This window comes from Triturus cristatus, chromosome 7 (assembly GCF_964204655.1).
Source record: "Triturus cristatus chromosome 7, aTriCri1.1, whole genome shotgun sequence".
Lineage (NCBI taxonomy): Eukaryota > Metazoa > Chordata > Amphibia > Caudata > Salamandridae > Triturus > Triturus cristatus.
The window spans coordinates 1,687,164,474-1,687,180,093 of record NC_140590.1 but is presented as its reverse complement, the minus strand read 5'-3'; the positions used below and the strand labels follow the sequence as shown (position 1 = coordinate 1,687,180,093).

Here is a 15,620-nt window from a genome sequence, read left to right as displayed (position 1 = left end):
GAAAAGAATTTCCTGTGACACTTTGCAGCACAGCTATCAATTACTTACTAGAAAATTGACCACACTCAGTGCCCCAAAGCTCTGCCCACTCCGCCCAACCCACATAATTTAATGTTCACGTTTGGATCTTGTGATAACAAGATTAAGAAAAGTACAGCAAGATGTTTATATAATTTCAAAACAAATTCAGGAGTGCCATCTGCTGGATTCTTGATGAAAACACTCCTTCAGAGGTTTTGGATACACACAGGACAGATCTCACGTTTTATTTTAACATATTAAATAATGTGAGCTATCTACAGATCGTACAGAGCTAAGTGATTCGCCAATTGTGCGCCAACGCAGGCATGCTGAGACTGTCCTGGGAGAGTGAATTACACGGGAAAGTCTCCAAGTTGCCGGTACTGTCCCGGCCAAAACTGGACATTTGGCATCTAAGTCCGTCGGCTAGACTGCCGACTTTGGTGCTGGAAACCAGGGTTCGAGCCTCGGGGTCGCGTCCACATCCTTTGATTCTGGGCAAATCACTTAATCTCCCCGTGCCTGAATATGTAATGTAAATACGGTGCTCATGTACTGCGCTCCAATACCTTCGGGTCGAGTTCGCGCTATATAAAAGATGCAACAAAAAAAAAAAGTGAATATGTTTTTGAGAAAAATATCACACTCAACCTTAAGCCACGTTTTCTCCTACTGTTTTGACATTAAAAACTTCAGGACAGTACTATTAAAGATAAATGGCTATGCAGATAAACTCTAGCAAAAAGTATCACAAGATGTGGCTTAACATCGAGTGGCCGACTTTGAAGCTGAGGAACGAGGTTCCAATCAGAGCAAATCACTTAATCTCTGCGAGCCTAGAAAGAAACGTGTTCGTCTGTAATGCAACTGGGGATCATGTAAAGCGCTCTGATACTTTCAGGTCGAGTTCGCGCTACATAAAGCTGCAAAAAAAAAAAGAAAAAAATCAAAACGTGTCATGCGAAATACAATATATCACAATTAAAACTGTATTGCCATATTCCAGAATAAAAAAGTATCCTGAGCTGTTTTCACAAATGATTTAAGGCTTTCAAACAGAAACCCCTTTGAAATATTTTATTTCAAAGACACTCACTAACGACTACTACTCGGGAATCTTAAACGATGGAACGGCCTCTGAGACTTGCGCATGCGTGTTAAAATACAGACGAGGCCGCCGTAGTACGTCAGTGCGCTACAGGGTGCGCGTTACCAATTGCCGGTGTAGTGACGTAAGCGGCTGCGTTGCCTTGCCAACCGTCAAACAAGCAAGATCCTGCTGGGAGAGAGAGAGAGGGGGCTCAGGTTAGTGCACAATTATGCAGTTTCTGTAGATTATTTATGGGTATTGTGTCGCGGAGTTACAGCTCAGGCCATGAATGGGCAATGCAGTAAATTTAAAAAAATATATAATAAAATAAAACGCTGAAAACTTGTAAACATATTTAAATCAGCAGTGACAATCGGGATCTAAAAACAGTGCACTCTAGCATACCGTCTGCGTTATTATACGCCATATTTCTACCCAGCTCTTCACATGACCCCCTTCAATTTACAGCAGTGGTTAAAATAAAAATAAGTTTCGAGTTACGCCGTTTAGCACGTGCCAGATATTTGGCTTTTCACTAGGGAAAACGTAGCTAAAATGTATTGGTTTCTGTATAAAAAGCATATAGGAGGAAAAGAACTGAATGGGATAAACAGTGTCCTGATTTGGCTGTACATTTCAGATGTAAAATAATCCATCATGCCTTCCCATGGAAGCACTTCCCAGGATCTATCAAACAGCCAATAGCATGTTGTGAGAAAGACAAAGTCCTCAGGTTCGGGCAACAGTCCTCTCTATGTATACTTTAAAGAATCAATAGGTTTAGGTCCGTTTAGGACCATTGGACAGCTGTAATGTGAAGCCAGATCTAATAACAACACAATCTCAAACTTCTGTTTATACTTTGATTTTGAACTTATTTTTATTATGTTTTCTGTCAAACCTATCTGTACATTTGTTTAACAATAGCAGATTGTATTTTTTACTTGTTGTGAAATAAATCACATATTGTGAATCCCAGTGTTATCTGCCTATAGATGCTAACTCAGACACTGCATTACAACATTTCCCCATCTCTCCACCCCCCAAATTAGGGCAGTGAATCAGTAATCTTCTGTGGTCGACTCTGGTTGCCCCAGATTAGTGTTTAGGGAACATCCATAGTTGTAGTTACTTGAAAAGATTACACGGGGCTGGGTTGACACTTTGATTGCATGTCCCTTGACAACTGGACGATTGATGTTTATGGGCAGTTTTTTACCCTGTTGAAATTGCAAGGCTGGAGAGAAACAGATGCACTATAAAGTTTCTTTCGCTAAAGGCCCAGGCTCAGTGTCCGGTTCTCTAACAATAAATGAATGGAAGGGTAGTAAATCAGTAAAGGCCGAATGCATTGACAGTCTGCTCCGACCACTGTGTATTTTTGCAATGTGAACGATGTATTTATAGGTCATGTTGCAAAATCTTCAGTAGCAGGGATTTGGCAGAAAGACCTGCCAGTCACAAGAAGGCATCAAATCCCCTGCAACTGGAGAATTTGGACCACTGCCTTATCATCCGAAGCTACACAGCTCTTAAAGGGAAAGCTGTGCAACAGGGACAGCTTCCCCTTTGCAAATGGGATACTTCCTCTTCTGAGTAGTTGGCAGCTAATCAAGTGTTTGCGACCGCAATTGCTCAAAAAAATCATTGATACATCTCACTGCAAATTTAAATTAGAAGTGAATGCACCTCTAATTGCAGTTTAGAATGTGTTGCAAATCCAATTGGCACAGCTCTTCGAATCGCAAAATTGACTTACTACATTTGAGAACTCAATTTTGCAGTCACAATTCTGTGATTTTCTGAATTCCAATGTTTGCAACTGAAAAATGTTTTTGTACATCAGACTGTAAATTATATGCAGGTAAACTCTGTTCCTCAAGTGTTTTAATCATGCTAACAATGAAAATTCAAAGAGCCACGAGATTTTACAGATGAAACTGTACAGATACCCAGGTTGCCAACCTGCAAATATCTGGCACTGGGACTCCCAATTGGTTTGTTTCTTCTCAGACCCTAAGTCAACCACCTTCCCTCCCTCCAGAAATGGATCAGGCTATTTATTGGCTGCTCTCTGAACACACTATCATGATCACAATGAGATACTGTACTGGATGGCAGTATCAGTAACCAAGGGAGCCTCCTTACCTAACAATGGTTGTGTGGAAAGCGAGGGGGCACTCCAGCATCCTTGTGATGTTATGCCTTAAGCTCTCTTTTGAGACCATTCCCTTGAGCACCCTCTCTCACACATCCTTTCCCACGCTGGACCAACAGCACTCTCACCCTTGAGAAATCAAATTTACATATCAGTCTGGGATTTTGTTTCCTCGCTGTGATGCAACACAAGTTTCTTCTCTGGTATTGGTTTCCATCTGCTCTGTGAGTTTGGATCCTCTTTAACGAAGCATCACTGCTGACAAAGCAAACACAAGGAGATAATTTGCCCTCTTCTGCCAGGCTAGCGTGAATCCAGTGGCAAAGTGAGTAAGGGACCCATGTCTGGGCATACCCTGCCAACTTGGGGCGAACAAAGCAAACACAAGGAGATGACACTCATTGACTCCCAGGCTTGCCCACATCCCACCTTGCACTCTGCCAACATACTTTTTATGTTGTGATCCAGAATGTACTATGAGGTACAGTGCTATATTCTGAATACATATTGTTTTTTTTTTTGTTTTTTTTTTTTGAAACCGTTTATTGCAATCTCAAATATATACAGGTATGGGCCTACAACCTTCCGGCCGGCCGCTAAAGTGACAGAAGCAAATGACATACATACAATGAGGCACTTGGCTTTGCAGAGACGATAAAGCATGAGGTATCAACAACGTGGGCCACATGACTCTGAGCCCACAACACGGTTTCGTTTTATACAACACAACAACATAAAACCACACCCGCAAGGCAACCCGCGATCGAAAATGACGACACGTGCTCCTCAAGTGGGGGACCCCAACCATCCAAAGAAATCCAGAGAGGGAAAGGGAAACAGATCCGGGACTGGGAGAACAATGTGCCCGGGGCTGAGGGAGGGGGTCAACTAGGGGGATGGAGCTGGTGAAGCGGGAGGCAACAACGGCGGCTCGCAAATACCCCTGCGGTAGGCGTTCCAGGGGCCCCATATCTTCACCCATGCCCCAGGCTTACCCCGCGCCACATACACCACCTTTTCTCGGAACATGCACCAATCCATGTGTTCTTTCCAGGCCGACACCGCCGGGGGCCTCTGGGATCCCCACAGTTGAGCAATGTCACGTTTAGCTATCATATATCCCAGAGTCACCCATCGCGTCTGCGGAACCGAGTAATCGGTCGGTTCCCACACATTCAGCAAGCATCTCCTCGCTTCAGGCAACAGCGCGACATGTGTAACCGCTCGCAGGACCTCATGCACACCACGCCAGAATCGCTCCACCCCCGGACATTCCCACAGAATGTGCAAAAAAGTCTCCAAAGCACCACACCCACGCTTACACAATCCATCCTCGGCATAGCCCATACGCAGAAGCCTTGGCCCCGTCATATACACCCGGTGGAGTATCTTAAGCTGGACGAAGCGAAGGCGAGCCGGGATGGCCACCTCCTTCGGAGAGGCCACCGCGGAAATCCAGTCCTCGTCGTCCAACTCCAGCCCATCGGCAACCCAAGCTTCGCGGAGGCCAGTCAGTAAGCCCGAGCGGTCATTTATCAATTTCTTGTAAATGAGGGAGATCGTGCTGTCCGGAACGTGGCCATCTAGCACTCTATCCTCCAGGGGGGAGGACTCCGGGATGGAGGCCACATCTGGGAAGACGGAACCCAGTGCGTGACGGACCTGCAGGTAGCGAAAGTATTCACTGCCCTGCAGCTGAAACTCCGCCTGCAGCGTCTCGAATGTTTTGAATCCTCCCCTCGTCCAGAGATCTCCCACTGTACTGATGCCTATCATGTCCCACCTCTTGAAGCCCTTCGAGGTCCACAAAGAGCCCAGCCTCTCCGACGCATACAACGGTGACGCCCGGGTCAAACGGTCCTTCCATCCCATAGCTGCATTAGCCGCGTGCCATACTCGCACCATGACACGCGTGGGTCCCGTCAAGCGGGAATCGGGCACGCTAGTGTAGAGCGCTCGATTGTAGTCGCCACCGGGCAGGAGCATTTTGTCCATTTCAAATGCCGGGTTTAGGGCGGGCCCATAGAAGCCGTGATTAATTGCAGCTAACTGGGAGGCCCAGTAATACCGCTTAATATCCGGGAGGGCAATCCCTCCGTCGTACCACGGGAGCGTCAATTTTGCCAGGGCTATACGCGGCCCCCCGTCCCAAAACAGACGGCGCTGTAAGCTTTCCACCTCACGGAAGTAGCGCGCCGGGACCAAGTCCATAGTGTTCTGGAGAGCGTACAGAAAGCGCGGCAATGACATCATCTTGAACAATGCCGCCCGGCCGAGCGGCGAAAGCGGCAAGCGCCGCCAGCGCGCGACGTCCTCCTTCAAGCGCTGGAGGGGGGAAGCAAATTTCGCTCGTAGCGGGCCACCGGGTCCAGCGTAATATAGACCCCCAGGTATCGAAATCCCTGCGAGGCAATCTGGATCGGACAGCCCCGAGGGAGGACAGGAGCCTCCCCGGAAAGCACATAGACACAGGATTTAGCCCAGTTGATGACAAGGCCTGAATTACGGCCAAAGGAGCGCAGAACATCGACCAGGACAATCAGTGATTTGCGCGGGGAGGCTAAGTACAAAAGGATATCATCAGCGTAGAGGGACACGCGGTCCTCATACTCGGGGGTCCAACGGAGACCTCGGATAGAAGGGTGCCACCGCAGCCACTCCGCCAAGGGTTCCAAGGCCAGTGCAAAAAGGAGCGGCGACAGGGGACAACCCTGTCGCGTGCCCCGTCCCAGCACGAATGGGGCCGAGACTCGACCATTCACCACCACCTGTGCCAATGGGTCCGAGTACAACAATTTGACCCAACTGATGAATCCCGGGCCAAATCCAAATTTCGCCAGCATCGCCCAGATGTAGGGCCATTCAAGCGTGTCGAACGCCATGGTGGCGTCCAAGGACGCCAAGATGGCCGGCTCCCGCACGAACGGAACACGCGCGAGCACCCCGTGCAAGCGCCGCAGATTAAGGGCCGTATTGCGATGGGGAATAAAGCCGGACTGGTCTTGGTGGACCAAATCGCCCACCACGCCGACCAGCCGGTTGGCGAGCACCTTGGCGAGGATTTTAGGCTCCGCGTTCAAGAGCGAGATAGGCCGGTAGGATGTAACCCGGTCTCGCGGTCTCCCCTCCTTGTGGATAACCACGATGGTAGCCAGACGCTGGTCCGGCGGGAGGGAGCCCCGCGAGTGGGCCGCAAGGAACATTGCGCGGAGGTGGGGTGCCAGTACATCCGGTCGCAGTTTATACAACTCGATAGGAATGCCGTTCGGGCCCATGGCCTTGCCAGAAGCGACCGAGCGGATGGCGAGGGCAATTTCGTCCGAGGTGGGGGCGGCATCCATCAACTCCCTGTCCTCCATTGAGAGGGAGGGCAGCGCGATGTCACGCAGCAGGGCATGGGAATCCTCCTCCGGGCAGGGAGAAACCGGGGAATATACCTCGCGGAAATAATCCGCGAAGCAAGAGACAATGTCTTCCGGCTCAGTAACACGCACACCATCCATTCTCTCAATCAGCGGGACCACACGACTAGCTCTCTCCTTCTTATCCAACCACGCAATCAACTTGCCAGCCTTATCACCCACATCATACAATCGCCCCTGTTGCTCTCTGCTGAGGCCCCTGGCCGCCTCCGTGACGAGGGACCTATAGGCCGCCTGCTTAAGGTGTAGAACGTGCAGCGCAGCGTCAGTCACCCCACTCCCCAGATCACCCTCCAGTTCAGTAATTTCGGCCTCCACCCGGGTCACCTCCTCCTGTGCGCGCCTCCGGGCATGGGAAATAAAGGAGAGGGCCTCCCCTCTAAGCACTGTCTTGAAAGCCTCCCACAGGGAGATGGCCGACGGGACAGACCCCACATTCTCCTCAAAATACCGTTGCAAGGATTTAATCAAGTCAGCACGAATAGTGGGGTCGCGCAGGTACCAGGCATTGATTGGAGCTACCCTGCCCTCCCCCCTCGGGAAGACATCAAAGTGCAACAGGAGTGGGGAATGATCTGAAATACCCCGCGCCAGATGGCGCACCTCCCCCACTCTCCCGGCATAGGCCGCAGGGACAAGGACATGATCAAGCCGCGAAAGGCTACCATGGGCCCCCGAATGGAAGGTGTATTGCAGCTGAGTGGGATGCTTTAGACGCCAACAGTCCACCAATCCCAGTGTGTCCAAAAGGCCAGACAGCCACGCTTGTGCCCGGGGGAGGTCCCTAGGGGGATAGCGATCCGTAGTCCCAGAGGCCACCGCATTGAAGTCCCCCCCAACCACCAGAAGCCCCCCCGGAAGGTCAAGCAGGAGGCGTCCCAGGTCCGCAAAGGTGGTGGACTGTAACCCCGGTGGGACGTACACTGAGACAAAGACGACTACTTTGCCCTCCATTCTCCCCACCAAGACAGTGTAGCGTCCCCTCTCATCATGGCGCACCTCGTCTATTTCTAGCGGGAGCGAGGTCTTGACCATAATGCCCACCCCTCGTGAGCCTGATGTGAAGCCCGAGTGGGCCACCAAACGATAGCCACGTCGATTCATGGCACAAAAGGAGTTACCAATGAGGTGTGTCTCCTGCAAAAAGACCACATCAGGCGAAATCCGTTTCAGATATTGCAGGACCACACCCCGCTTAATCCTATCACCCAGTCCGTTAACGTTCCAGGACAACAAAGTCAGGTCCCTACCCCCCATCACATACAGAAGCCATCATTTGTCCCCCCGAGAGCATCTCAAAAACACCAATACAATGAAGGGTTTGCCTTGCGGTAGAAACGAACCACACCCCACCCCAACCCACCCATCCCAACAGAACTCCCCCCACCCTGCACCCCTGCATGAGCCCAAACAGCCCCCCCAAAGTGCAGTGTGCCTGTCGCCCCAGAGAAAGAAAACTAACTAGTCCCCCAGAGGAGGAGGGAGATCCCCCAAGAGACCCCACACGACCCCCACAGGAGGGGAACTTACCCTAACAGTCAATGGTGACAATAACACAGTCCAGAGCAAGGCCTACCATTAGTCCCTCAGTCCTGATCCGGCGGGCCCTCCCCACCAACCGCTCCCCCCCCGCCCCCCCGGCCCCGATCTCCGGGCAAAGTGTCCAGCCAGTCCCCGGCCGCCTCGGGACGATCAAAAAAGTGTGCGTGCGGCCATCCACCTCCACCCTCAGCTTAGCCGGAAAAAGCATCGCATATTTGAGATTCAGGTCCCGTAGGCGACGTTTGACACCGAGAAAGCTCAGTCTCTGCTTTTGGACCGCCGGAGTAAAGTCAGGATAGAAATTTATATCCATATTGTCAAGTCTGACCGGCCCTTGTAGCCTGGAAGTCTGCAGGATAGCGTCCCTGTCCCGAAAATTGAAAATCCGGGCGATGAGAGGCCTCGGAGGGGCTCCGGCCTTAGGCCTACCCCCGGGGACCCTGTGGGCACGTTCCACTGCAAAGAATTTACTCAGCCCCCGAGGCTGGAGATGGGTGAGGACCAAGTCCTCCACAAACAGATCCGCTGCCTCTGCCTCGCGTCCCTCCGGCACCCCGATAATGCGGACGTTGTTTCTCCGGGCCCGACCCTCGGAATCCTCCAGTCGACGATGCATCAGGGCGCTCGCCTGGCCAAGCCTGCGCACCTCCTGTTGGAGGGCCGCCACGTCAGATGTGAGGCCCGAGGTAGAGTGGGCCAAAGAATCGACCCGGTCATTTGTTTTGACAGATCGGCTCTCACGAGGCCCACGTCCACGAGGACCGAGTAGATCTTCTGCGCCAGAGTGTCAAAGCGCTGGTCCACCGAGGCCTTCATCTCGGCGATGGCGCCCATGACGTCTCGGAGGGTCAGGTCCGTGGGCAGAGCAGGAGCATCAGTCGGGCCCGTAGGGGACCTACGCAGCGCCTCTGGAGATCCCTTCTGGAGGGTGTAGCGGTCCATGTTGTTGGATTGATGGGCCGCGCCACGACGGGTCGACTTCACCTTAGCCCGGTCGCCATCTTGTTTTGTGGCCATGGTCGCGGTCCCCAAATCGAGCCAATCTCCTCAAAAAGGGGGTAGACAATCCCGTTCAAGGGCTCTGGGGGGGGGCGACCACCGCTCCGCAGGACGGACCGCAGCCGGCGGGCCGGCAGGGCACCCCAACGAGGCCACACCACCGCACACCGCCTCGCGACCCTACCTCGCCTGGCAGCAAGGAGGGCGCAAAAGCGAAAGTGAAAGTGCGGGGTGCGCGAGTCGCCCAGCCTTGCCCGCCGCTGTTATTCACTTTGTCGCCGGATCGCCCCACAACTCCAGTACGGGGGGCCGGTGTGGAGAAGGCCGCAAACCTTAATCGGTGCTCCCGCCGGTGTCCGAGGTCCGAATTGAAAACGGAAAACGGGCGTCACCTCAACTCGGGTTCACAAACACAGTCCCCTCATCTAGGACAGGATTCGGTCAGGATTTATGCAGGAGGTCGCGGAGGTCCTCGGGAGCCTCGCACCTACGCGGCCATCTTGGGTGCGCGCTAGGCTCCTCCTCCCTGAATACATATTGTTGCTCCTATTTATATAGGTTATGTGCCCCAGAGGTGTCTTAGGCTAGCTAATCTGTGATACCTTAATGTTACATATCCCCCTGCACTATCTGCTACAGGATCCTTATCTCTAGTACTGCTGGTTTATCTCCATTGTACCAGTGGTGCCTTTCAACTCACGCCTTGATGCATGTTGTGAGAGTGCCCGCGCCCAAGTGGAATGGAGGGATTCTTGACTCTTCAAATTACTCTTCTAATTACGCCAAAGCAGACAAACCATAGACACAATATCGAAGGACTGGATTAATACATCCTCAGAAGTTATCCAGCTCAGGGTAAAAAGGAGAGAAGTGACACCTCTTGATCCAAATGAAAAGATGACAGGATCTCGGGCAAAAAGGCCACACGTACCTTCAAAGCCAAGGAGTCCTGTAACATTATAAGCTAAGTTTTCCTTTTAACTAGGGCACAACTATCTCACAAATAGTTAACTGACAGGAGAGCTACAAAACATACCAAAATACTAAACCCGACTGCTGCCTACATTTCTAAACTGTGCACATACAAGTCTCTTTTTTTTCCAACTAGTTATACTTTCCCGCTTATCCCCTCTTTACCCCTGCCCAACACATTAGCTACGTAGACCAATCATACAAGACTTTGGCTGCTCATTCATCAGTCTTGACAATTTTCATGTGCATTTCTTCATCCGTGGCCCATTCCAGAACATCTTTATTCGAAGCATCCAATGCTGTAAGCCTCAGTCGGGTCCACTGAGTGAGTGATGCCAATTTATGTTGTAGTCTAGAGTTTCAAGGTTTCAGAATTAAATTTCAGAGATAAGGGCATACAGTTCTCTCAATGTGTAGCTTCACCACATCATGCATTTTATCTACACCCCCTGCCAGTATTTCCCAAGCAGGGAACAGCCTTAGACCATATGGAGGAAGTCAGCCTCCCTCCCTCCACCCACTATCAGACACTTTAAGGGCCTGTCCAGAAAGATTCTATGTAGCTGTGCAGGTGTCAGATATGTGTGGTGTGTAATAAAATGCACCAGCTTGAACCTAGCATTGTAGGAGATATTATGAACCTACCCAAGCCTGTTCCCATTCCTTAGCTGGTAACGGGGGCATCAGTTCACTATGCCACACTCTTTGTTCCCTATAGGGCTGCATGCACCTGTAATGTTTCAGTACGTGGTATAACACCGACACACCATGTGCAGCATGGCCCAGCTGGAGCAAGGCATCCAACATGGCTGGCGACCAGGGCAGTTTGGGGAACCCTGTCCAGATCTCTCTGGTTATACTTTATGTTATGGCATAGTGTAGAAAATGACCTGGTCTGACTCCAAAGTTAGTTTGAGCTGCTTCAAATGTCACAAAGGTCTCCCCCGGGTATAGATCCCCCATTGTAATGCATTCTCCGTCCCTCCAACGGGTGATTGAAATAACCTTACATATTTTTATGAATGGCTGTAGCCACCATATTTCCAAGGCTCTAGAAAAAAAGAGGTCATTTTTGTATGCGTTTATCTGAAATATTTCATGCCATGGCTACCTCTTGAATCACTATTGGACCGTGAGCAACAGTCTTACATCCTCTCATCAATGTAACAGGCATCTGTTCCTCCATCCAGGTGCTTTCCAACAATCTATTTTCCCAATTGTCCTCGGAAGCACACCATCAAGCTGCACGTTGGAGCTGTGCCGCTAAATAATATAATTCTAGATCAGGGAGCCCCAGGCCTCCCTTGCTTTGATCTGGTTTAAGCGCTTCCAGTTCCACTCTTGACCTTTTACTCGCCCAGACCAGAGAGATTAGTAAGGAGTCTAGCTCTTGAATAGTGAGCGGAGAAGGACACTAAGGGGAGTTTGTAAATGATACAGGCACTGGGGAAGGAAGTCCCTTTTAGCAAGGGCTATGTGACCCGCAACCAAGAGCAGAAGCTTTCTCCAAAACTCTACTGATTAGCACAACCCCATCAACACTCTGCCCATATTCAAGTCATATTGCTGTGTCTATGTGTGTCCTATCTGTATACCCAAATATCAAGACTGGGCCGTCGTCCATCTAAGATTAATGTCAGGTAGCCTATCCTGCTCAATTCCGACCAATGAACCCAGCGGGAATGTAACAGTTTTAGCCTTGTCCACTCATAGCCCTGTCGCATCCCCAAGCTTGTTCAAAACAGTAGATAACTTGGGAAGTGAGATGTGCAGCTCCTGGACATACACCAGGGTGTCATCTGCATATATGGATATTACATGTGTCACATGTCCCACTTTGATTCCGTAAGCTGTCAGGGCCTCTCAGAGGTGTATCGCTTGTGGGTCCATTAATAGAGCAAACAATAAAGGTGAAAAGGAGCATCCCTGTCAGGTGCCCCTCTCAATTTAGTAAGCTGCCGACAACAACCAACCTAGTCGTACACTAGCCATGGGAGCTGTATACAACAACTGGACCTCTCCTACAAACTGTGGCCCAAAGCCCTTCATTTTCAACACTACAAATAAATAATCCCGATTAACACTGTCGAAAGCCTTATCAATTTCCAAGGAAATTAAAGCTCCAGCCACATCCCTTTGTTGCATGGAGAAGAGTACATGGGCCAGTCTCCTTAAATGTAACATTGTATTGTGTCCCTGTATAAAACCACACTGGTCCTCATGTACCCTCTTTAGCTGGTTAGCAAGAACCTTAGCGAACACCTTGCTATCAGTGTTAATCATAGACAGTGGTCTAAATTACCCTGAAAGTGCGGGATTCTTTCCAGGTATGGGTATCATAATAATCACCGCCTTCATCAAGAATACCTACAGCAGTTTGCCAACCAGCAAAGGTGTAATGTTTGATAAAATTCAGGAGGGAAACCATCAAATCCTGGTGTTTTGTATCACAGGAGCTCTTTAAAAACGCCCACAAGCTCCTCTTGTGTAACACCCGCCTCCAAGGCATTGTTCTGCCCACCTGTCAACCACGGGAGCCGTAGGGTGCCCGAATAATCCTTGACAATTGCCCATGACACCACATGTGACTGATGAGATAACCGCTGTAGATGGTTCTAGAGTTCATTTAATATGTCCAGTGCCTTGAGATCCTTATGGGTGAGTAGTCGGGCTTTACAAGTCACTGATTGATTGAATGGCTGAGTTGAGTGGGGACCGAGCCACCCTCCAATGTATGGAGTGTCCAGATCTGTGGTGGGGGCTGTTCTCTCCAAAGCAACCAGGCAAGTAGCCTCCCCGAGTTTTCCCCCACCCTGTGGTTCTTCTGCTTATATTCTTTTAGAGTGAGAGCATCCAGCTAGTTTAGGAGAAAGTGGTGTTTATCACTTCCGAGTCGGAGGCGCGCACAAGTATACTTGGACCTGTCAAGGTCTTTTTCTCATTCGATCTTTTTGATAAACTGATTACGTGCAATTCAATCAAGTTTTATAATCATATTATTTTATTTCATTTTTGTTTCCGTGCTGTTATTTACTCCAAGTTTCTTTAATGAAGAAGCATATAGGTTTTACATATTTTACACAACCCAATGCATTTCGGGTCAACAAAAGGACTCTTCTTCAGGGGTCTGAAACGGAAAGATAAAGAAAATATATTGAGCCACTCAGCTTTATACTCTGATGCTTACATATTAAGCTCTGTCAAATACATTGATGAACAAATATACTCAATAAACATAAATCAATCTGTCACACATGTCTCATTCCCTCCATCTCTCATCGTTCTCTAATATCTGAACTGACCCAGTTTTCAAATTAACTCCTGACTGTATCATAAAAAAGTGGGAAAGCTGGGTTTAACGGTACCCTACAGTATGTCGGTGCTGATCTAAAAACACCGAAATAATGTAATACGTGTTTATTCGTGTCGGTATTCCATGCGTCTACTATACGTCATGGTGTGCGTGTTGATAACGTAAGAAAAATGCTCCTCAATTCCTTCGTTTTGGTAATGGCATACTTATATGCGCAACTAATAACCAACTATTCAATCTCTTATGCGAAAATATTAATAACACTAACGTGGCAGTATTAACGAGTCTTCTCCATTACTTACTTCCTTGTTAGCAAAACTCCCGCGTCTCCATCTACCAATCAGGGATCTGTTTGTAAATTAGCGTGTGCCTCCGTTATTTATGTGTTACCTGATTGGTTCAAAACGCGGTGACGGGTCGCGATTGAATCCTATCAGGTTGGAAAGGTACATAAACTGAAGTAGCCATATTTTTTGTTTTGTTTTTGTTACGTCTACTTTAAACATTAAGATGAACATTATGAAATGATCTAATCTGTTGAGTAAAAACCGAAAAATATCACGTGCAAATATTCTGAACTATTTCTTACTGAAAACACGTATATAATAATGGTATGACTCAACAATAAGCAAATATATTCAAATAGAAAAAAATGAAGAGGGAAGTAAGACAAATGTAAACAAATAAAAATACAAATGAATAATAATAAAAATCAACCAATTCTCTTATCAGTTCAGCGATATTTGTTAGAAATGTAATGTTCATGCAGGGAATCCAAAGAAGTTTAGCTCAATGGTTTATAGGAAACAAGATAATTCTATTCTATCATTGATTCCTGACGGTTGCATGCTGCCCATTTTCCTGATCCAAAAGTATTCTGCTCTGAGTCTTTGTTTATGGGTATCCATTGATAAATGTGGTTTAATCACTTCTAGTACGATGAATTGTAGCTGTGCAATATTATGGCCGGCTTCTATCCAATGTGTAGCTAGTGTCGATTTTAGATTCTTGTTTCTAATGTTGCTTTTATGTTCAGTAATTCTGATTTTTATCTTGCGTTCTGTCTGGCCTACATACAGTTTTCCACAAGGACATTTTATTCCATAAATTACTCCTTTCGTATCACAAGTACTAGAATGCAAGAGTGGGATCATTTGCCCAGTCATGGGATGTCTGAATTGTTGACCAGTTATCACATTATTGCAATGTGTGCATTTTTCGCATCTTTTCATGCCTTTGTGAATAGTCTTCTCTTTCTGATTCGATTGTTGCTTTATTAGTTCTTTCAAATTCTTTGATCTCTTATATGCAAATGTGATTTGATTGGCTACCAATGCCTGCAGATCTGGTTCCTCTGTAATAAGAGACCAATGTCTTCTCATGATGGTTGTGATCTGTTTGGATTGTGCTGAGTATTTTAAAACACATACCGTGAGGTTTTTATCCAATTTCTCTTTTTTGTTGAGTAGGGATTCTCTGTCCATGGACAAAACTTTATTCTTTGTCTCCTGTAATCCACTTTCAGGATATCCTCGTTTCATGTATTTTTTGATCTGATTATCGATGGTGGAAGATAAATCATTCGGATCTGATGTGATTCTTTTATATCGAATGAATTGAGATAATGGTAAATGTGTCTTCAATGAGTAATGATGAAAACTCTCATAATGCAGACTGCTGTTCCTGTCTGTATCTTTTGTGTGAACATTGGTGATTATTTGGCCATCTTTTAAAGTTATTCTCACATCCAGGAATGCTAGTTCCTTGGTGTTGATTTGATGAGTAAACTTTATTCTTTCATGTATCTGATTCAATGCATGGATATTCTCAATCAATTGTTCTTTAGCTCCTTTCCAAAGTATAAAGATGTCATCTATATATCTTTTGAAAATCATAATGCCATTCATCCAATGTGGATTGTTTGGTATATGGTCGTGTTCAAACTTCGCCATAAAGGTATTTGCGTAGGATGGAGCCCCAGCAAAACCCATGGAAGTTCCACTACATTGTTCATAAAAATCATTGTCCCATTCCAAATAGCAATGGAATAGTGCAAAATGTAATAATTCCATCAAATAAATCTTGTCTGTTCCTGTAATTTCA

At 47.9% G+C, this 15,620-nt stretch overlaps 1 protein-coding gene across 1 annotated transcript in view; it reads left to right on the top strand.

The window, feature by feature from the left end:
• Positions 1-1,231: 1,231 nt before the first annotated feature.
• The window catches only part of LRRC23 (leucine rich repeat containing 23), a 49,912-nt gene continuing 35,523 nt past the window's right edge, over positions 1,232-15,620 (top strand). Inside the window, exon 1 of the mRNA XM_085619843.1 lies at positions 1,232-1,326. The gene's annotated coding sequence lies outside the window, so the exon portion shown is untranslated. The remainder of the gene's footprint in view (positions 1,327-15,620) is intronic.